Source organism: Equus przewalskii, chromosome 18 (genome assembly GCF_037783145.1).
Source record: "Equus przewalskii isolate Varuska chromosome 18, EquPr2, whole genome shotgun sequence".
Lineage (NCBI taxonomy): Eukaryota > Metazoa > Chordata > Mammalia > Perissodactyla > Equidae > Equus > Equus przewalskii.
Window position 1 is genome coordinate 59,539,359 of NC_091848.1, and position 16,454 is coordinate 59,555,812.

Here is a 16,454-nt window from a genome sequence, read left to right on the forward strand (position 1 = left end):
TTATACCACATTAAAGGAAGGAAAAACTATATTAAAATAGGCTTCTGTATTTCCTTTCTCTGTTATTAAATGCCCTTAAATATGATTGACAAAGTATGAAAACAACTCATTTTGACTACACCTAATTTCTTCAAAGCATACATTATATAATTATTGTTATGTGCTAGGTTGTATATTTACTGCTAAGTTTGGCAAAAACAAAAATAAAAATTATGCATCTTTTTCCCTGACAGAAGGAATTCATAATCTGATCAAAATGCAGACATGTAAACAAATAATTACAACATATTCTGTTAAATTCTAAAATAGAAGAGACGATATAGTAGCCTAGCAATTAAGCTGGGCTAAGGCTGGTAGGGCAGGCTGAGAGGATTTCACAAAGGAGATGCAATTTAAGCTGGGCTAGGATGAGGGAGTCTTCAATCAGATGTGATAAGAAACAAATACTGTTTTTTCTTTTCTTCGAATACCTTCTATAAAGTAACTGAGACATGACTAAATCAGTTCAGAGTTGCTGTAATGAGAACTAGGAGTAGGAATTATTTTGGGAAAGTAGGAGAACAGAAACAAGGCTGGAAAGATAAATGGAGATCAACTGGGGAGGTGTTTTGTAGTGTTTCCAGCATGTAAATGTGTAGGGCCCATTATTCAGCAGATCTTTATTTTTAACTGCTACTTCCAAGTCCCACAGATGCCAGTAGGCCGTGGACCACACTGAGAAACAATGCTTTGTTATCTCATCAAGAGTTCTGATTCTTTATCTAGGTAAGAAAATGGGTATTTTTATGTGTAGTTTAAAAGAATGCCATTGGGAGTACGTTTCTTGGCATCTGCTGTTGAGTGTCTATAGTAAGGATCCTGTGGTTTTTCTTATTTGCATCACTGTAATAGATTTTTTTTTATTTTTAAATATAAAACCATGCTTAAATTTCTGGGATAAACTCTACTTACTCGTTGCAGAATATTCTTTCAGTATTGTTAAAATGTATTTACTAAAGTACATCTGCAAAACTGAGCTATAATACTATAATTTTTATTGTGAAAACTCTCAAACATTTTTAAAATGTAGAGAAAACAGCACAATGAACCCTCATGTGCTAATCACCCAGTTTCAGTAATTACCAACTTACAGCTTATCTTATTTCATTTATACACGTTTACCTACTCTCCCACTCCAAGATTTCTTTAAAGTAAAATCCAGTAGTTGTATCATTTCATCTGTAAAAATATCAGTAGGTATTTCTAAAATAAAGACTCTTTTTAATATAACTAGAATATTTTAATTCATAATAGTAATTCCTTAATGTCATCAAATATCCAGTTAGTGTTTAATATTGCTATTGTCTCAACTTAACAGGAAATCAAGATCTAAATAAGTGCCATACATCACAGTGAGCTGACATACCTCTTTAAGTGTTTTTTTATTCTGTAGCTTCCCACACCATCTTTTTCAGTTGTTAGACTCATTGATATGATCTACTTAGAATAAAATTCACCCTTTTTAAATGTACATTTCTATGAATTGTGACAAACCCCTATATTCATGTAACCATCGCTACAATCAAGCCATAGAATATTTCCATCACCCCCAAAATTTGCTCTGTGATTGTTTATAGTGAATCCCTTCCCTACCCAGTTCCTGGCAACAACTAATCTGATTTCTGTCCCTATGGTTTCGCCTTTCCCAAAATGTCAAATGAATGAAATCACAGAGCATGTAGCCCTTTGAGCCTGGTTTCTTTCCCATAGCATAACACATTTGAGATTCATCTATTTTGTTGTGTGCATCAATAGCCTGCTCCTTTTTCTTGCAAGAAAGTATTCTTCTACCTTATGGAATCCCATAGTCAACAGACATGTGGGCTATTTCCAGTTGGAGACCTTATAAGTAATGTCACTATAAATTTTCACATACAGATTTTTGTGTAAATCTGTGCTTTCATTTCTCCCTGGTAAGTAACTAGAAGTGGGATTACCAGGTTATATGGAGAATGCTTACTTTTTTTTCTGGTGGAGAAGATTGTCCCTGAGCTAACATCTGTGCCAATCTTCCTCTATTTCATACGCAGGATGCCGCCACAGCATGGCTTGATGAGCGGCGTGGAGGTCCGCACCCAGGATCCAAACCAGTAAAGCCCGGGCCACTGGAGCAGAGCGCGCACACTTAACCACTACACTACCTGGCCAGCCCCAAGAATGCTTACTTTTTATAAAACTGTGAAGCTGTATTCTAAAAAGGCTACAAAGTTTTACATCCCCATTAGCAGAATGTTTGATTTTCCAACTGCTCCACATCCTCATGAGGACTTGGTGCTGTCTAGTTTTTAAAGCATTTTAACAAGTGTGCTACAGTATCTCACTGTCATTTTAATACATGTTTCCCTAATGACTAGCCAGTTATCTCTTTTACTAATTGACATCAAATTTACTGAAAAAAACTACGTTGTTTTGGGCCCAGCCCTGTGGCCAAGTGGTTAAAATTCCACACGCTCCACTTTGGTGGCCAGGGTTCATGGGTCTGGATCCCAGGCATAGACCTACTCCACTCACTAGCCATGCGGTGGCAGTGTCCCACATACAAAATAGAGGAAGACTGGCATAGATCTTAGCTCAGCTATGATCTTCCTCAAGCAAAACAAGAGGAGGACTGGCAATGGATGTTAGCTCAGGGTGAACCGTCCTCAGCAAAAAAAAAAAAAGAAAAAAATGTAGGTTGTTTTGTCCCACATTCTAGATTTTTCCAGTATAAAGATATCATTGAACATACGCCTCCATTCCTCATATTTTCTTTAAATTGGTAGATATATTTAGTAGGTTGATCAGATTAAGGCTCCATTTATTTATTTATTTATTCATTTATTTATTGTCAGATTACTTCATTGGTGGTGTTTTATGGTCCTTTTAGCAGAAAACACGGAAGATATCAATATCTGCTAGGGTCATGTCAAAAGGACTGGGAATCAACCTGCACAGGCTTCCTCTGGCCAAAAATGGATTATTTGATCATATATAAGGTTAATGACTAGAAGGGACTGCAACACTTCAAATATGCTTAAATCCACTCATTCATAATGATAAAATATACCTACTGATAACTTTGGCAGAAAATTAGAAAACCAATATTTTAAAAACTGTAAATAATCTGAAAAGAATAAAGTATTTATTTCACTTTTTCTATACAAACTACCTCTGAATAAAGAAATAGCTAACGAAGGGATGTTTCTCTTACTGATATATTTTAGTTAATAAATGGAGAAGGAATGACTGAATCAAGCTACACCATTTTCTACTCCTAATGAATTAATATATTTAGCTAATGGTTTCCAATGGCTGCTAACCCCACAAAAAGAATGGCTACAGCTTTTTAAAATACTTTTTTCATAGTTTAATTTACTCCATATTAACATACAATTCCAATAAGACTGGAAGTAACAGAAAGTACAGTGAGGACAATATATATATACACACACAAAAAATATATATATACACATATACTGTATATATGCATACATACAAATATACAAAATGATATTTGATGGCATCTAGTTTCATTCAGTGTAACAAAAATAATTTCATATATTTAGAGAAAAAAGTTGAAAGTAACATTATAATGAATATTCAAACCTATAAGTTTATCTCATTCTCAAATAAAAGTTATTTTTATTTTTGGTATATACTATTGAAAAGAATTCAGAAGTATGTAATACCAGTGTCTACTTTTGGGCACTGAATAGACTGTTATTCATGTAGCACATTTATATTTTGTAATACATCATTATTTCCCTTGCAGGCTGGTAAAATAACGATATTAATTCATAGTCACTACAGGAAGGATTTTTTAAATACTTTCTTCTTCAAGTAATCTCCACATGGTCCTACAAGTTGTTTCTTTTTTAATACCAATTTACAGATGAGAAAACTGAGGCTCAGAAAGGTTAAGTAATTTTCCTTGGGATCACCAAGTGATAGATCTGGATTCCACCCAAGGAAGACTGATGCTAGAATGTCCTTTAAAACATTTAAAACCTTTAAACCTTTTAACAGTGTTTTCTTCCTATCTCTTTAAGCTTGAATATAAAATTTCATTATTTTCTGTCTCTTTTATTTTTGTAGACTAGAGAAACATCACTATTTCTTTTGCGGATTCCAAATCTTCCTAAGTTTGTATCCAGTTTTCTCATCAATGGTTTCTACAGAAAATTTACCAGTACTACTTACAAATCATGCTATTTAAATCAATGGGTTTACTGGAGTAGAATGTTCAAAAATCTCTAACATGAACTGTAGTCTACAAGAGAGATTTATTTTTCATAGATTATATATAGAAATTATAGCTAATTAATTAATTAGTTGATATAATTATTTTTTCTAAAACATATTTAGGCTGCTCTGTTCTCAATATTCATAATTTGTAAACTGTGAAGTATATTCATTTCAAAACAAACAAAAAAGAAAAACATATATATCTACAAAAGCGTAGATCCTTAGGAAGAATTTGTTTCTTAGTAGCTTCAAGAGACAAGATTTACATAATTGCTTTATTTTCCTCATTAAACTGGAATCAGACCTTTTAAAAACCTGTAAGAACAGTAAAATTTTAAATCTGCATTCTAGACAAGTGAATGAACACTGGTATTAAAATAAAACTGAGGATTTTTGAAATTTTTGATACCATTACATGTGATAAATGTTGAAATTTTATCATTTGTTTCATACATAAAATCCCCAGATTCAGGTTTTTCAGGTACACTAATTGCAATGGGCCCAGCAAGGTGAGAGCTCCTCCTGCTGGCTTTCAGCAAAAGTTATCTGTCCCACCAGAGTACACAAGTGCTGTAGAGCAAAGAAGGGAAATAACACCACATTGACAGCCACTTCAACAAGGAGCCAATACTTTTTAATTTACTATTAATGGCAAGGTTTTAAATACAGCAAAATTAACACCTATTGTTTATTTCAAGAGTATACATGAAAATATAATTATTTATTCATATCGTAATAAATGAGAATTTGGATAACAAAAAGTAAACAGAAGTAGCAGTAGGCTCGTGGTATCAAAATAAAGTTTTGAAATGTTTATTTTGTTTAATAAGCAACATAACACATAGAATATGCTTGTAAAACTACATAAAATTTTCCTACTTTTAGAAATAAATTTCCAGCATATTATATTTCTCTCTAAAAATATCTCTTAATTTATTAGTGCTTCCTTTACTCATTCTTTCGGAAAAAGAAAGTTTTACTGTGTTCTAAAAGAAGATATCAAATGATAAAGTTAAGGTTGATAACAGCAGATTAAATATGAGAGCAATGAGTACCTAAGATTAGAAAGCTCAGTGTTAATTTCTTGCCCTTGAATAATTTATCAAGTCTTTGTCTACATCCCTTTTAGTAAATTTAAGGGATACTAGTTTTAAAACAATTAGCCTATAGGTTCATAGTATATAATAGAAGATCATCTTTATTTCAACTGCACAGTAAGAAAGGATGAGATTTTATTTAAATATCATTTTGAAAAATTAAACAAGGAAGAGATCAATCAACCCATTAAGAAAGTAGCTATTCTTTTAGGATAATTTGTTGTAAAAATTCAAGTTAATGACGTGAATTGAGTTCAAAGGTTTATCAATACCTTTAAAAGTTCAGACAACAGGAAATACAGGTTTGGGAACTTTCTCCAATAGACTTCATGTAAAAAGCGCTAAGGCATTCCTTCTAAGAATCATTCAATTTAGAGTCTTTATTTTACAATTAAGGTCTAGAAAGGTAAAGTAAGTTACTAAGTCACTTAGTAACAACACAGCAGTGGAGCCGTTTATAGTTCCACAGTCCACCAACTGTATACACCTCCCACTGCTCTAAATAAACAGGTAAATAAACAAAAGGAATAGTTTTGACATCATGACCAGAGAAGACTTCAAATTACAGATATATAAACAATGCACATATATATTTATAAATTTTAGCAGTAGTCTATTTGAATGTCACCCTGTTTAGATCCTGCTTTAAACTGACATTCAGATTACCACATTATCTAATCTAGCCTTGACATAATTGCATTCATTTTTGAGGAAGACTAGCCCTGAGAACATCAGCTGCCAATCCTCCTCTCTTTTCTGAGGAAGTCTGGCCCTGAGCTAATATCTGTGCCCACCTTCCTCTACTTTATATGTGGTACACCTGCCACAGCATGGCTTGCCAAGTGGTGTGTAGGTCTGCACCCGGGATCCGAACCAGCAAACCCCAGGCCACTGAAGCAGAACGTGTGAACTTAATCGCTGCACCACCGGGCTGGCCCCTCTAACGGCATATTTTTGATTGACAAAAACCAAAGCTTTTACTTCTAGATCTGTGCACTCTGGGTATCAACCCTCATAGAGTTAGGATCAATATTTAATTCCTAAAAAATCAAACACAGATTACTTTAAATAAACATAGGATTATTGTGTTTACCACTGGTATGTCCTTCTGTGTATTGGTACTATTTTTAAGGCAATATTTTCCAAAGAGGATCACTCCTTTTTAAAAATAATGAAACTACTTTTATCAAGAAGCTGAGATCAATATTTGTTCATTAGGTGTACTTATAGCATTTGTTTTGTTGTGGCTTTCTTATTTCTGTTGTTGCTTGTTTGTTTCTAAAGTAGATGTTGTTCATGATTAATTTTTATATCCCAGCTGAGTTTGGAAATCCTATTTGAAAGATGAGGTAATATATGAACATAGTGATGTTAAACACCTTTCTCAAAATCAGAGAACACAATCAAGTCAAGAACTTCAAACTCATACGCTTCAGTTCTCTACTCTGCTAGAAAACGGTATCTTTTTCAGAAAGCATGTCCAAACCTCTGTCTCTGTCTCCCTTCTGGAAAACAGATCAGATCACTCCTTTAGTTCTGATGGAAAAATAAGCTATAACAACCAGAGATTATTTTTCTTCACATCACCTTAGAGAAAAAGGACACGAAAAGATTTAAGCTAGTTCACTATTTAGAAGGCAAGTTATACCGTAGAGTAAGAACTGCCACTGAAAACCTTACCCAAATAATGAATAGTTAGTAGTTGATTAAAATATAACTAGTTATGTTCATCCTCACTTCCACACCTTCCCATTTTGCTCTAAAAACCTCTATCATTATCCTGCTTGACACAGCTTTATTTGCTGAAGCCTCATAATCATTTGTAAAGCCTGCCATTGGACAGGAAGACTTCCTACAGAGACACAAGGAGAACCCAGGTCTGGATCTGATCCGTCATGAGGTCACTAAATGACAGGTTCACTCCTGGGCTCCTGAGCAAGGTCATTAAGACTTATCAATGAGTCACCTCACAAGTCCAGCTTTGAACATCAAATTGCTCAGTTATCTCTATGGTTAAAAAAAGAGAAAGGAGGGGCCACCTGGTGGTGTAGTGGTTAAGTGTGCATGCCCCACTTCGGTGCCCTGGGTTCACAGGTTCGGATCCCGGACATGGACATACCACTGCTCCTCAAGCCACACTGTGGTGGCATCCCACATAAAATAAAGGATTTATTGGCACAGATATTAAGTGAGCAACAATCTTCCTCACAAAACAAAAAAAAGAGAAAGGAAATTTGGCATGTTCCTAATTAACCATAATATTTAATTCTTCCATTTTGACATCTTCAGCACTTTGATCTATAAACTAAGTAGCTTCATTTAGGATCTGTATTATTTCCATTCATTTCAATTACACAGAGTTTAGGCAAAAAAGACTATTTGGTTTTAGTCTTAGATTTGCTAGTCTTGTAATACATTTAATAAATGTTGTGAGTTTCTCATCTCTCACAGAAACTCACAACGTTTATTAAATATACCCCACCTAGCCCAAACCATTGAACTTGCTCCCTATTGCTTACATAGAATCAGAGAAGCTTCTTGCCTTTCTAGTTCTTTCATTTCTTACATTTATCATTTGTCTTTCATGGGCTTTGGACATTTTCCTCTTTTTTTTTACGGAAGAATATTATGAAACTCACAATTTGATATGCACTTAAATCATCATTTTTATAGCTCTAATAGAAGAGATTATGATTACTAATTTGAAAGTCTTATCTACAGTATAATACAATCTCAATGCAAAACCACTATAATAGACGAACAGTCTTAAAACTATTGAAACATTTACTTTAAAAAGAAACAATACTGTCTTTACATCAAGAAGAAGAAAATTACTTTTACTAGAATATAAGAAAAAATTATATGAGTAAATGAGAGACTATTTTTTCCTGAAAATGAAAGCGAAATTTTTTTTCCTTCAATGTTGTTTTTTACCTCCATTACACTTACATGGACATAACGGAAACTGTTTTTAACTTCCTTCATTAGACATATGGAAATAAGTAACAAAAATGTTACTTGATTTTAAATTAAGATATTTCAATGTTATTTCAATAATCATTTACCGAGTGTCTGTTATATTTAAGACTCTACATTAGCTACTGCACAGCACACAAAGGTTTTAAAACAATACGTCTACTCTCAAAGAGAGTACCTGGTGTCATTTTTTCACTCTGACATTAGAATTTTTGTGTCAACCCACATGCCATAGTTTATTCAAACATGTAAATAACACAACAGATTAAAACGCCCTTATTCAGCAGGTGCGGACAAGGAAAGGCTGCGGCTGTTTAGTAGACTGTGCAGAATTAAACTGCCATTCTAAAAGGGCAGACAGCCAGCAGCACATCAACATCACCATCAAAACTGTCAGTAACTGGACCACTTATCTTAGTTTCTATAGAAATGCCAAGGAATCAATAGACTGTAGAAATGCATCCCAGTAGTCAACAGGAAGGGAAATAATTTTCTACCTGAAAGATACTCTCCAAAATAATCCTAAATACAAGAAATACCTGCTAAACTTGTCAGGGTCGAGACAGAGTGTTTTACCTAGAGTGAAAGACTAAAAAAATTGAAGTAAACATTATCAAAAATAAACATTTTTCTAATCCAAGCTTTAGTCATCAGAAATAAAAAACTATCAGGTAAAAATCTTAGTTGTATCATGAAAATTTTGAAAAATATACACATTAAACAATTTTGAAAGGACGATATTCTCAAGGGCAAGGTCTGTGTGTGTCTGTGTGTATGTGTTGAATAAAATAATGAATGAATGAATGAATAAACGGAGTGAATGGAAGGGAGCCTGGGCAAGAAACTCATATCTTGGGAAAAACCATTCCTAACCAACTATTTAAAATGTAGTGCAGGATTAGTAGAAAGGTAGGCACTGGACAAAATTTAAATGGCCATTGTGCTCAGTTTGTAATAGACAACGTCAAAGGCTATTCACATATAATCTCTCGAAGATACGATTACAGGACAAAGTGGTCTTCGGGGTAAAAATAAAATCAAAGTAGGCATTTGTTTTGAGCACAGAATGGATTGTGAGAAGACAAACATTTTCAGTAACTTTTGGAATCCTTTGCTCTGCTCTACCTTGGCCCCAACCCTTTCATCAGAGAGTGCCCTCAGGCTACTCGCTCTCAGTCTAAACCCTGTGCATCTATCCCCACCTCCGACAGCACACTGTGTTCAACTTATCCCCCTCTTATCCTGCCCCACTGAAAGCACTCATCATATCAAGAAAAGATCTTAACTAAGATAGCACACAAATGTGCTTATGAACAGTTATTTCCCCTTATCCCTTCCTGCGTCATTTATTTATTTATCCAAGTTACACGTGAATTGCTTACAGCACCCTCCAGGCAACAGTGACTTGGGACTCTTTCACAGCCTACCTAAAATCACACCACATAAGCAATTCCTCATAGAAACACAGTGAAAGAGAATTGCTAAAACTCCAACTTCTGTCGCGTCCAAGGAAATTACCCTCTGTTTAGATTATATCTTCTATTTACTTCGTGGGTTCTATACTTTGATGTAGTATTGTGTGCCTGTGTAAATTTGGCCAAGTCATAATTCTTATTCTACCAATTGTTGAGAGTTGCTCTGCCTTAAACCAAGTAATTCTCTAAGCCTTAGTATCCACCCCAACCTGGTTCTCAACAGACTCTGATCTTGTTAGCCACTCTTCAGGGCAGCACGGCTTAGTACGGAAAACTAAAAGTAGCAAACACAAGTTTGCCTATTCAGTCATGGGTCATGACTGTTTCTTCTTCGCCCTTTGAGCTTCCCTTGTTAAATGATCCACTAGAAGAATCCTCAAGAGATATCTAAAGACAATGCTATTTTTTTCGTGACTCCTCCATCCTCTCTTTCCAGCTGATTCCAGAAATATCCACACTCTAGCTCCTTTTAGAGCTCCTTTAGGCTCTAAAAAAGGTGAAGCAAAATTGCCAATGTTGAAGATTCCTCTCTAATGCAGCTAACTAAACTGTTCACGAACACTTAGATTTCACAGTCAGATGCTTATATAACATGCTTGTCAGGCCATGATACATGATACTTGTTCATACAATAATATACATTCTATAGAGATGCTGCAAAAGAATAATTTAAATAAAAAAGTAATTTTCTAACCCTTTTTTCCATAATTTCAACATCCTTGACTGCCTAAAGAATGTGTGTTGTCTTCTGAATTGCTAAACTGAACTGTACTGAGGATTTTAGTAAGTAATACGGCCTGTGGAACAGAATTGTCTATAAGGAGAGAAATGGGCAGGAAAAATATGAAGACAAATTAAATACTAAGACAATGAGTTGTCATATCACTTAGCCATTAAACAGCTTTTAGCATAATTATTTGATAAATAAAGTCATGAGAATTATGTAGGACAACTTCCTAGTGGAAACTATTGGGGAAGTGACAGAGCAAATGCAATGCCAGATTTAGATACACATAAACTGCAAGACAGCTGATCTTTTGTGAGACATTTCTGTACTATAGAGGAGTCAGAAGGAGGAATGGTTCATAAATGAAGCATTTACAAATGTGACCCACGCCAGGAGCAGCATGGCTTCAGTATAAAGAAAAGAATGACAGATGGGAAGCCTTATTGTTGGCAGAAAAAAAACAAAAGAAAAAAAAGCAAAACAAAAAGAAATAGGCATTTTCCTCATTACCCTGTAGGAAAGGAAAGTCATTAAGTGCTGTGTGTCAAAGTGTTTACCACCAGGATCTTGTGCAATAAAGTAAGTGTAATAGAAATGATAATGCCATTTTAACATTTTGGCAAATGGAGAATATTTTATCCAATGCAGGTTTCCCAAGTATAATTAAGCACAAGAAAGCAGATGCTACTTTTATAAGACACTGATCAGTTTTCTTAATTTACTGATTGCCCAAGACACAGTTTATGGTGAGAAATGTAAAATTTTGAGAAACTCTTTTGGTGAAGTCGTCAGGATCCAAATCTGTCCTCAGCTCTCATGGCTGAGAAACTCAAGTTTTATCCTTCCAAGGAGGAGTGATCATATTTTAGGAGACTGATTCTTGATAATCAGGGATACAGGAGACCAATTATAAGTGAGAAAGACGATTTATTCACTGATGATTTGTCTCCCCAGAGAATCTCCTTCCCTGTAGGTAAACACATTCAAGAGACCAAATTACAGATCAAAGATTTCTTGGAAAGTACCAAATTACCGGAAAGGAGTAACTCTGTTTTACTTTTTTAAATCCCTTAGGTCTATTTATATTTAAGGAACAAAGAATTTTATCTATCTATTTTAAAGCTCTTAACTTTGAATAGTGCTGAAGAAACACTGAGAAGTTTTCTACTTAAATTGTTTTTCAAATATACATACTGCCAACTTCAACTATGGCATTTCAAACACTATTTAGAAGACACATTATAGTTTCCATAGTAATAGCCTATCCATTATTGGCTAAATTTTGGAAGGCCTAATTTCTATTTTTTGGAAGGAAAATCAGCTCTACCTATAGAATCTCTTTAATTACAAAGCAGTATTTTTTTCCAAGAAAGATTCTTACATGTGAGTAAAATAATCCCAGTGACTATGAGTTGATTTTATACAGTTTCAAATAAGGACAGAGACTAGCATTTGCTGACCATGACCCACAATTTTGGGAGGAATCTAAACTTTTACCCATGGAGTCTGTGATTGGTTGGCCAGATTGTTTGCATTAGGTTGCCCTTTAGAGAGGTAGACATACTGTAGCCTTTATTTTTATTGACCAAGAATAAGAAGAGTTTAAAAAATTTAAACCATTGATTTCTCAATGCAAATAGCTTCTGAGAAATTTATCTTAATATTAATAGTTTTCTCTTGCCTCATGACTTTATTTCATCATACAATCTAAAACTACCATATTTTGAATAATGCACAATTGAATGTTATTCAGGAAACCGTTTTTTCTTGTTTTGTCTGTCTTCACATTTTTCAGAGAAAATTTAACAGTCTGGGAGTTTCAATTATTTTTTCAATGTTGTCAATATCCAAAACATATCTCCAGCATAAATCTCTTATGCTTCAGACACAATTCAGAGACCCTCCTCAAACTTAGCATGTCTGCATTTGAGCTCATTATTTTCCCACGAATGGGTACCACCTCCTGATTTCCCTGTCTCAGTTACTGGCACCCAGCATCTGCCCAAGTGCTCAAATTAGGAACCTGTCTCTGATCGTTGACTCATCCCTCACTCCTTATCTATCAGCTTGCAAAATGGATGCTGCATGTAGAATAATGCCCCCCCCCCCAAGTTGTTCATGTCTTGATTCCAGGAACCTGTGCATATGCTATGCTACTTGTAAAGGAAAACTATTGTTGCAGATAAAATTAAGGTTTACAATCATCTGACCTTAAATTAGGGAGACTATCCTAGATTATTTGGTGAAGAAGGTCCTTAAAAGTGGAAGACAGAATCAGAGAAAGTTGTGTCTAGAGAAGAAAGGCACAGAGAGATGCAACACGGTTGGCTTGAAGATGAAGGAAAGCAGCCAATAGTCAAGGAATGTGGGCTGCCTCCGAAGGCTGGAAAGGACAGGGAAATGGATTCTCCCCTATAGCCTCTAGCAAGGAACACAGTCCCATGGACACCTAGAGTTTAGCCTAGGGAGACCCATATCAGATTTCTAACCTATAAAACTGTAAGAATAAACTTGTGATGTTTAGGCAGCTAAATCTGTGGTAATTTGTTACAACAACAATACAGAATTAACACACTGAACTTTCTAAATCATCTTCAAATCTATCAGTTTTTCTATTCCCTGTGTATTCCATCTCTCAACTGGACTAGGGTCTGTTGGTCTTGTTCCTTTCATTTAACTCCTACAATGCAGCCTCAGTGATCTGCCTAAAATACAAGTCCAATTTTTCCATTATCTGTTCAAAATAAGGGGAACCTCAGTGTTCTCCCTTATCACTTACAGAATTCTCCATAAATGTGCACTTATTTCTTCATAATGTATATATCGAGCCTTCTACCAGGTTCTGAATATAAAGGTGAATCAAAATAAACATAGTCCTTACCTTCAGGGTGATTATAATTAATGTGAAAAACAGAAACTATAAAATAAATGTATAACCACATATTATGAGAATTGGTATGATTAGATTTCAGGCTCATGGAAAGCCTCTAGAAAGGAAGTCACAATTAGAGTTCAACTAGTCTCTATTTTCCTTTCAGATTCATGATGTGAACTATATAATAATGAATCGAAGAAGACATGAAATAAGATATTGTTTTTAAGCCAGTATTTTTTATTTTTAAGCCAGTATTCCTCACTTTTTTGGCACTAAAACCTCTTTCCCATTGAATATGTACTGACATCCTATGGTAAAATGCCACGTATGGAACCTGTTGAATTCCATTCCATTACATGCAAAACACTTCCTGGCTTGGTCCCATCTACCTGTCCTATTTCTTCTGCAGTACCCCATCCTACATTACTCTGATATACTGGTAATCCTCAGACTCACCTTGTCCTCTCACCTCTCCACATTTCATGCTATTCCCTTCTGCTTGGAATACTCTCACTCTGTTGGTCCTGCAAGAAAACTCCTAGTCATCACTTAGGGCTTACGCTAAATGTGATTTCTTACAGAACCTTACCTAACGTACCCCTGAAAGATTTAGATGCTCTTACTCTTATGCCCCATTGAAATGTGTACATAATTCACTAAGTAATTATCTTATTCTACCACAATGTATGTATTTCTTTGTATTTCCTCGTAACTGTTCTTCTATAGACTCCTGAGGGCCAGAACTGTATATTTTAATCCCCAGAGTCTTCTCTAAGATTGAATATTTTAAAAATGAATAACTGAATTGAATAGCAAAATGAAAATGAACAGGTTGAGGAGCTTAGAATAACTAGATACATCTAATTCTGCAGTTAGTAAATGGCTCAAAATGTTGATAAAAATGGGTAATTCAGAGTACACAAACAAAAATACAGTATACTTTCAGTAGCTGCAAAGCACTGAGAAGAGTACTTTGGAGAGGGAGTAGTTATGGCCCTGTGATTATCAATCTAATGTTTCAAAAGCAATAACTTTGTGGCCTTCTATCAGATTGTGTCAAAATAAATTACTAGAGCAGAGTTAAAACACTGACAAAGCTTCAATAATAATCCTCAAATCCTGATCATACAGGAAGAAAAAAAAAGAAAACTACTGAAATGAAATCACAATGATTCAGTATCTTCAACAACTTAAATAAAAGAAATTTCAACGAGAACATAGTGGGGAGATTTTATATATAAAAACTACAGTATATTTGAAATAGTCTTGGGCATAATCTTTCAGATTAGTAATATATACATATATACAAATTATCTGGAAGAACATGCTCAAATATAATTAATGTGAAAGATTACACTCAAATATAAGGAAAAAAATACCTAGAAGAAGAACCAATTACTCAGAACAAAATAAATCAGTTAGTGCTCTTGACAAAGAATATACTCAATGTATTATGGCCACTGAAGCTGGAGAATGGCTAAGGAAAGGAACATCAAATAGTATTAAAAGCATTTTAAAAGAGCTATAGAAGTGGCTACAATATCTTTGAAGTTAAATACAGGAATCTTACTGAATTCACACTTTCATCTTGAAGTGGTCAGAATGATACCTTTTATAGAGCCCCTATTTGGTTGGGTTTTCATACAAATTCAAACTTTACGGTACTTTTATAAAGACTAGATGTATTAAAATCTAAAAATATAAGACATAATATTAATAAATCTCCATACCTATTATTGCTCTGAGACATAGTTATAAATTTTGATGACATGCCTTTGTACCTTAGAGGAGCAAATTGTGAATATAGGGAAGCATGGAAGCCCCTAGAGAGTCAAGATTTCACATTATTACTGGGGAAAGGGTCATCTCTTTTCTAAGCAGGGGAGCCAGACAGACAATAATCAGCAAGAGCTACCAGCAGTAATCTTAATCAGCAATAATTTGCAAGAGGTAGGTAACTCTGACCATGGGGTCAGTGGCAAATATCTCGTATACTTTTTATTATAAGGGCAATGATATCCTAGTCATCTTGTTTATAGAGAAATGGATGACATACTAAAACAGTTTTAACTCAAAGCAATTCTACAGAAAGCAACTGTAAGAGTAACCTATTAAATGAATAGTTCTAAGGCCCCAATCCCAAGTAAGGAAGTTACTGATATGAAAAACACGGACAACACAGTCATTTGCCTCCTCTTTATCACCTTTGTCAATCATCTGTTGAGCACTGTGTAAACCCAAGAACTGTGCAGGGTACTCAAGTAACTATAGAATGGAGGGGGAACAAGTTGGTGGAGAGCAAACCATGTTGCATTAGGAAGTACTTTTTGAGATGAACAAGATACTCCAAAAACAAACTAATTTATGTACCATATAAAATCCTTAAAAGTAGAGAGGCTGACAGCATTTAGTAAACGGACTCAAACCTGTGAAATTGAGTGACTTAGGGAGACATCTTTGAATTCATCCTGTCCAGAAGATTAAACTTCTTGATACAGTATTAAACTCATGTTGATAAGAACTAGAATTTCTATTTTTTCTAGAAGATTAATACTCCACTTGTTTCAGGTCAACTCCAAAAATGTCACACATTATCATGAAATGTTTTTACCATGCCACCATAAATAACGATGAAACTAAGCTAAAATATTTGGTCAATTTAAAAAACAAAACATGACTTGCAAGTATGTATTTATTCACTAAGCCTTTCCTTACTTACATTCTCTTTGTTATTTTCTCCAGTATTACATAAATTCAACAAAATCTCTTTTTTTCTAATGGTTGCCCCAAAAACATGACTCAACCCCACTAATGATGGACCACTGGCTAGGAAGACACAGTAAAACGTGTTATCACATGTTGTTTTTATTCCATAAACTGGTTTTAGTCTCAATTAATTATCTTCTTGTCTTTATGATGACTCTGTAGTATAAGCCCCGACAGCTGGATTTTCTCTTTTTTGTAAGACAAGTGCCTGAGAAGTTTTGAATGCTGAAGCATCCACTTCAAACAGCCCCAGACTAGATAAAGAGTCAGGCAGC

General features: G+C 34.6%; 1 protein-coding gene across 10 annotated transcripts in view; it reads right to left on the reverse strand.

The window, feature by feature from the left end:
- Positions 1-16,454, reverse strand: part of EPHA6 (EPH receptor A6) — a 779,380-nt gene that overhangs the window by 710,668 nt on the left and 52,258 nt on the right. The gene's annotated exons all lie outside the window — the stretch shown is intronic.